This window comes from Enhydra lutris, unplaced genomic scaffold (genome assembly GCF_002288905.1).
Source record: "Enhydra lutris kenyoni isolate GAN:26980312 unplaced genomic scaffold, ASM228890v2 scaffoldscaffold41, whole genome shotgun sequence".
Classification (NCBI taxonomy): Eukaryota; Metazoa; Chordata; class Mammalia; order Carnivora; family Mustelidae; genus Enhydra; species Enhydra lutris.
The window spans coordinates 1,257,850-1,263,849 of NW_019154125.1; positions in this window are offsets into that span (position 1 = coordinate 1,257,850).

Consider the following 6,000-nt stretch of genomic DNA (forward strand, 5'->3'; position numbering starts at 1 on the left):
AGTGTGCTGCCTCTTACCCTGATTTGACCTCCATGGGCCAGAGTTTACTTGTGTATAAAATAGGTGGTTGATATCCAAATTCTCTTCTACTCCTAAAATTTCATTTTTTCATGGCTCTTTTTTAAGAAAATAGAGACAGTGGTTGGAAGAACCTTGGAATTCACTGAGAACCCTTAGACTTTTTCCTCCTTTGACTCTCCTTCAGTCTCATCTCTTGCTACTTCACACCTTTCTTGTTCCCTGACCTACCAGCTGAACTACAAGTACAGGACCTCAAAGATCCCAGCTTCTCCCATTGTCTTAGACCATATGCACCTGATGTGCCATCAGCCATCTCTGTGCTGACAAATCCTGTTTGTTCTTTAAGGCTTGGTTTGAGCATCATCTTCTCAGGAAGTCTTTCCCGATATCTCTTAGAAGCTTCCCTAGCACACAGTACTTGCTGCTATCACATTGTTTCTCATACCGTATAATAACTGTCTACTTAGATCTCTCACTCTTTCCAGCCTGTGAACTCCTTAGCTCTGAATACCAGTGCCTGCACTGTGCCTGGAACATAGGAGGCGCTTAATACTTGTTTGTTTTTAATGATATGTAGATAGATTGCTGATTGGTTTTCTCTAGGAGTTGACCAGCAGTTCCACACTGATGACCATGTCTTGTTTTTCAGCAGACTTCGACTTCTGGCCATTGGATGGTGGGCACTGCCGATTTGTGTCTTGAATGGAATAATGAGGGTATTAAGATGCATTTTCTATGAGCCACCTCTGAACATCACCCCTGTGATATCCTTTGGTGCCACTTTGCTGATGGAAGAAGCTCGAGGTGAATGACTTTTGAACCTTCATCACTGAGGATAACGTGAAGCTAGTCACTTGCCATCTGGCTACACCTGAGCATGCCAAACCGCGTTTCATGGAAGGAGTTCCAGGAAGATATGTTGCAGACCCCAAGAAGGAATGGCTCCTTGTGAGTTTACAAGATCTAGTGTACATTAGTAGCCTTTTTAGAGTTCTGGGGAGATAGGTGTAAGGCTTCCTCTGCAGCTGGAGGATGAGAAGAGGTTAGTCATTGTCCAAATTCTCAGAGGTTTCTCCCTTGGAGTTTGCTGAGTTACTTCTAATGTGTGTTAACTCAGGCAGCTGCTGCTAATTGCTGCTGATTACTGGTAAGTTGTTGTCAATAGCAAGTGGCTGTCCTAGCATCAGTAAAGACATATCTTAAGATAGCAGGACTAGGGAATAGAGTAGTATAAATAGCATTGAGGTGCCAGAAGGCCAGGGAGCTAGCAGCCCAACAGGCCAGAAGGAAAAGCCCAAGGCCACTAAGGTTATGGAAATGGCTCCATTCTGGCAGGAACTGGGATTCTGTTGTGTTAATTTTCATGCTACACAATGAATGGAAGTTGGCCACTAAGCTTGAGGAAAGTTGCTTCTCAACACCTCAGTGTGTCCAAATTCTGGAGGAATCTAGAGTAAAAAAGAGAAATAATACCAGGTGGAAATAAGGAAATTTAGGATTTTGATAACCTGATCAAAATTAATGGAGGGTAAGTATATAACATGAAACATATAAATAATCCCAGACTGATTGAGATTACTGAGTAATTGTTGGCCTTCTCCTCCTCTTTCCTAGTTGTGAGGGAAGCTTTCCCCCTTCATCTCTGCTTTTCCTTCTTTCCTGGGCTGGACTGGGAATGTGGACATGGGCAGTCCTTTTTATTATTCATTCACTGCCTGCACTATGGTAAGCTTTAGGGATATAACATGAAATTAGATGGAGTTTAAAGTATTTTAGTCCTTTCTGCTTTCTCTTTATTCTTCTGAAAGTTTAATCCAGCTATTGACCCCGCTTGGATGTTATTTCCTTTTCTTTGGTTGGGTTGGGATTGTGTGTGTGTGTGTGTGTGTGTGTGTGTGTTCCTGAGATAGGTAGGAGACCAGAGTTCTCTCTTGGTAACTTGGGAGAGAATAACAGACATTAAGGGGGGGAGGAAGGCTTGGCTCAGGAGTCTTTGGGTTGAAGGGCACCTCTGAGGCCTGGTTGGACTGGTTACTCTCGGTCTGAGTGAAGTCACCTCAGATACACATATTTCATCAGCGGTTGCATCAGTTGGGGCTCTAGCAGAAAGTTCATGGCACCCTGAAATGGTCCATTTGAGAGAGTTTAATAAAGACTTTTTTCAGAGACATGGGCAGAGCAAGGAATGTGGTTGCACCCGGAGAGTGGCAAGTGCCTTCTGATTAAAATCTGGCAATTCTGTGAAGCTACCAGTTGGAGAGAACAAAACAGCTGAGGATTCAAGCATCTGACCATTCTGGTGCATCATTCTCTTCTCATTGGAACATCTACAGGTATTATTAAACCCATTTACAGTTGAAGCATGTTAAAGTGTTTGCCCAATATTGCACCTCCAGTATGTGGGAAAACAGATTTGAATCCAGATATATTAGAGTCTAAATGCCATGTCCTTTCTGATTGTAGCTGTTACATTTTTCATTCAAGGTAGGAGGACATAGGGGGAGGAGTGTCCCTTTTGTTATGAAAGCAAAACCTCTTGTAGACATCCCCAGCAGACTTCCAGTTATTTCTCACTTGTCAGAATTGTGTAATATGACCCCATTGCATGGTCTCCTTATGTGCCTGTCTCCCATCCCTCCAGCTGCAAAGAAGGCTGGAAAAGGAAGTGCTTGGCTTTTTTATACTCTATGGTGGAAAGTGACAAGAGAGTAGTAGAATGATTCTTCAATCAACCAGTTAGTGGCTGACTTCTTTTTTCCTACAGTTTTTATGGCACATTCTTTCTTTAGATAACTTTATACATTCTATCTGGTTTTAAGGAATAAAAAGATCAAAATATCTCTAATATTCACAAGGTCCTGGGTACTAAATATTCATTATACACTAAATATATATAGGATCTATGAAATGCTAAGTATAAAAAAGGCATGAAGTATTCAGGTTACTAAATGAACACATGATATTCATAAGGCCCTAATTCATAACAGCCATTCTGGCCCTGTGTGTCCTCTGCCCAAGAAATACAAATAAACCCCGGGCTCTTAATCAGCTAACTGGTGAGTTATAGCTATGGGCAGAGATAACTTGTCCCTACATCTCTCCAACAAAGCTAATGTGTGGGCCCATCCATGGGCCCCCTTGCTCAAATCTCAATTCACTTTGCTATATATATCACTGGAATAACTCAAGAGTAAAGATTTTATGTAGCAATTTTTTGGTCTTGTACACATATAGTTGGGACTGTCCTCAGTCCCATGGGTAACAGTATATATAACCTTGTCTTATCCTGACAAGTATTTCCTAAGCAACATTTTGACTAATGTAAAACCTGGTGTCACAGAAGAGCTGTCTGTTATGTTGTCTCCAATGACATATGTCAATCTTTCTCCTTAATTAGGAACAGGATGTATGTATGATTTATATCCTCAAGCTATGCCTCTCTAACAGGTGAAGTCTCAGTTGTTAGTATTTGACATATCCTTTATAAAGCCTAAAGTACAACAGAATGTGAATGGCAATATGGCAGACACACCAGGTTCTGGTAAAATTCCTTATTATCCTATAGCTTCTTTATTTATGAAACAAATGTGCCAATACATGGCATATGGAAAGATCTAGGATAGTAGAATTTTTAAAATTACTATGTTCAGTTAGCCAACATATAGTACATCATTAGTTTTTTTGATGTAGTGGTCAACGATTCATTAGTTGCATATAACACCCAGTGCTCATCACAACACATGTCCTCCTTAATACCCATCACTCTCTTACCCATTCCCCCGACCCTCCTCCCTTCTGTAACCCTTAGTTTGTTTCCCAGGGTCTATAGTCTCTCCTGGATCATCTCTCTCTCTGATTTCCCTCCCTTCCCCTATGGTCCTCTGCTCTATTCCTTATGTTCTACATATGAGTGAAACCAATGATAATTGTCTTTCTCTGCTTGACTTACTTCACTTGGCATAATCCCTTCCAGTTCCATCCATGTTGATGCAAATGATAGGTATTCATCCTTTCTGATGACTGAGCAATATTCCATTGTATATATGAACCACTTCTTCTTTATAGGATAGTAGAATTTTAAAGCTTCAGTGATTTGTGTTCATATTTGGGGTCAATGTCTTTGTGCTTGAAGGATATTTTCAAATATGTTGGGGATGATTTTATTGCTAAAAAGAACATGACTAAGTAGAAAAGATTCTAGAAACATTTCAAGAGAATGGAAACTTGGTTATGTAAAAAATACATTTTTTCCTAATTATAAAATGAATATACATTTATTGTAGACAATTTTAGAACAAAAATGTGTAAAACAGAAAATAATATACTCAATATCCAGAGTTGAAATAAATGTGCCAATACATTTATTTCACTCCAGTCTTCTTTTCAACCTATCTCAAATAAACATATGTATGCAAATTTTATAAAATTGGGATCAAACTCATTATTATACCAAAATATAGATTTATATCTCTGTTTTTTTAAAAAAATTAACATTGTATGAAGAGTTTTCCCATATGCCACTATATATTCTTTGGAAATAAATATTTTAAAATTTGTTTATTCCTTTCTTGGACATCCTGGCTTGTTTTTAAGATACTAAAAGTATAGTCAAATATTGCTATTGCTTTAATAGGCAAAATTGTGAAATCCCTACATACAGGAGAAGCGATATGGGAAATCTGAAATCAGATATTAAAACATAAACAGTTCATGTAAAAGCAGTGTTAACATTAACATTGCCTGCTTCTGGTGGTTTGGTATATGAGGGCTTGTCAGGTACCCTGTTTTGTTTTGCTTTTTGGCAGCATAGGTATTTGTTTGTTCTATATATGTGACTTCATGCAGCACACTTCCTCCAAACCCCTTTTTTCTGTTCTCTGTTTGGAGTGCTACCTCTGTCCCCTTGGTGATTGATATTAGCTGATGGTGCTGATCAATTAAATTATTTGTGTTAACTTTAGAAAGAACACTGTTCATGAATTGACATTTGTTGACTAATAGATTTCTCTCTAAATGTCATGTTTCCATAGTAAGATGTTTTAGTAAGACATAAATGTTTTAATAAGTCACTATTTTAAAAAAAGTTATTTCATAAAAAAGGGAATTTGAGGGGCGCCTTGGTGGCTCAGTGGGTTAAAGCCTCTGCCTTCGGCTCGGGTCATGATCCCAGGGTCCTGGGATCGAGCCCCACATCGGGCTCTCTGCTCAGGGGGGAGTAGGCTCCCCCACCCCCAAACTGCCACCTGCCTCTCTGCCTACTTGTGATTTCCATCTGTCAAATAAATAAATAAATCTTTTAAAAAAAAAAGGAATTTGAAAGAAAACCCCTCTACCTTTACCTATACTATACTACCATTCACCTCATAACTCAATGAAGCAAAAAACAATAGGAAGCCACCCTGGCGTGGTCTGGTCTTCAGTACAGACGACATTTCTGCTCTGGACCCCAGGACCACCTGTGGTGGCTGCCCTTTAATTGTTCACTGTGACTGGAGATTTTGGTGGTTCTGTTTCCACTTAATATTCCCCAGAAAGGTCTGATTTTCTCTGTGTTATGCTAACTATTAAACTAACTGAAGCACAGTGATTTTCAAACTATGTTCCTTGAAGTACAAAGGCAGAGATCTCCCAGTTACCACAAGATTGTTAAATATGCTGGTTCTAGACCTTAATTCTAGAGATTCTGACTCAGTAAGTCTGGTGTGGGGTCACAATTTGAGAACCACTGTCCTGGGGAGGGGACTGGGTAATGGTAGCCAGGTGGGTGAACTTTAGTAACCCCTCCCTCTTTTCTACTAGAATGCAAGTTTTTTTTTAAAAGCCTGAAAATAGCCTTTGTAAAGAATGCTTTATTTATCCCAGCCTAAAATGACTTTCAGAAGCTTGTAGAGACTTTCAGAAGCTTACAAGAGGTGACTCTATAACAGAGTGGTTATTAGCTGCTCCACTTCTGGAAAAACTGTAAAATGCTCTGTCCAC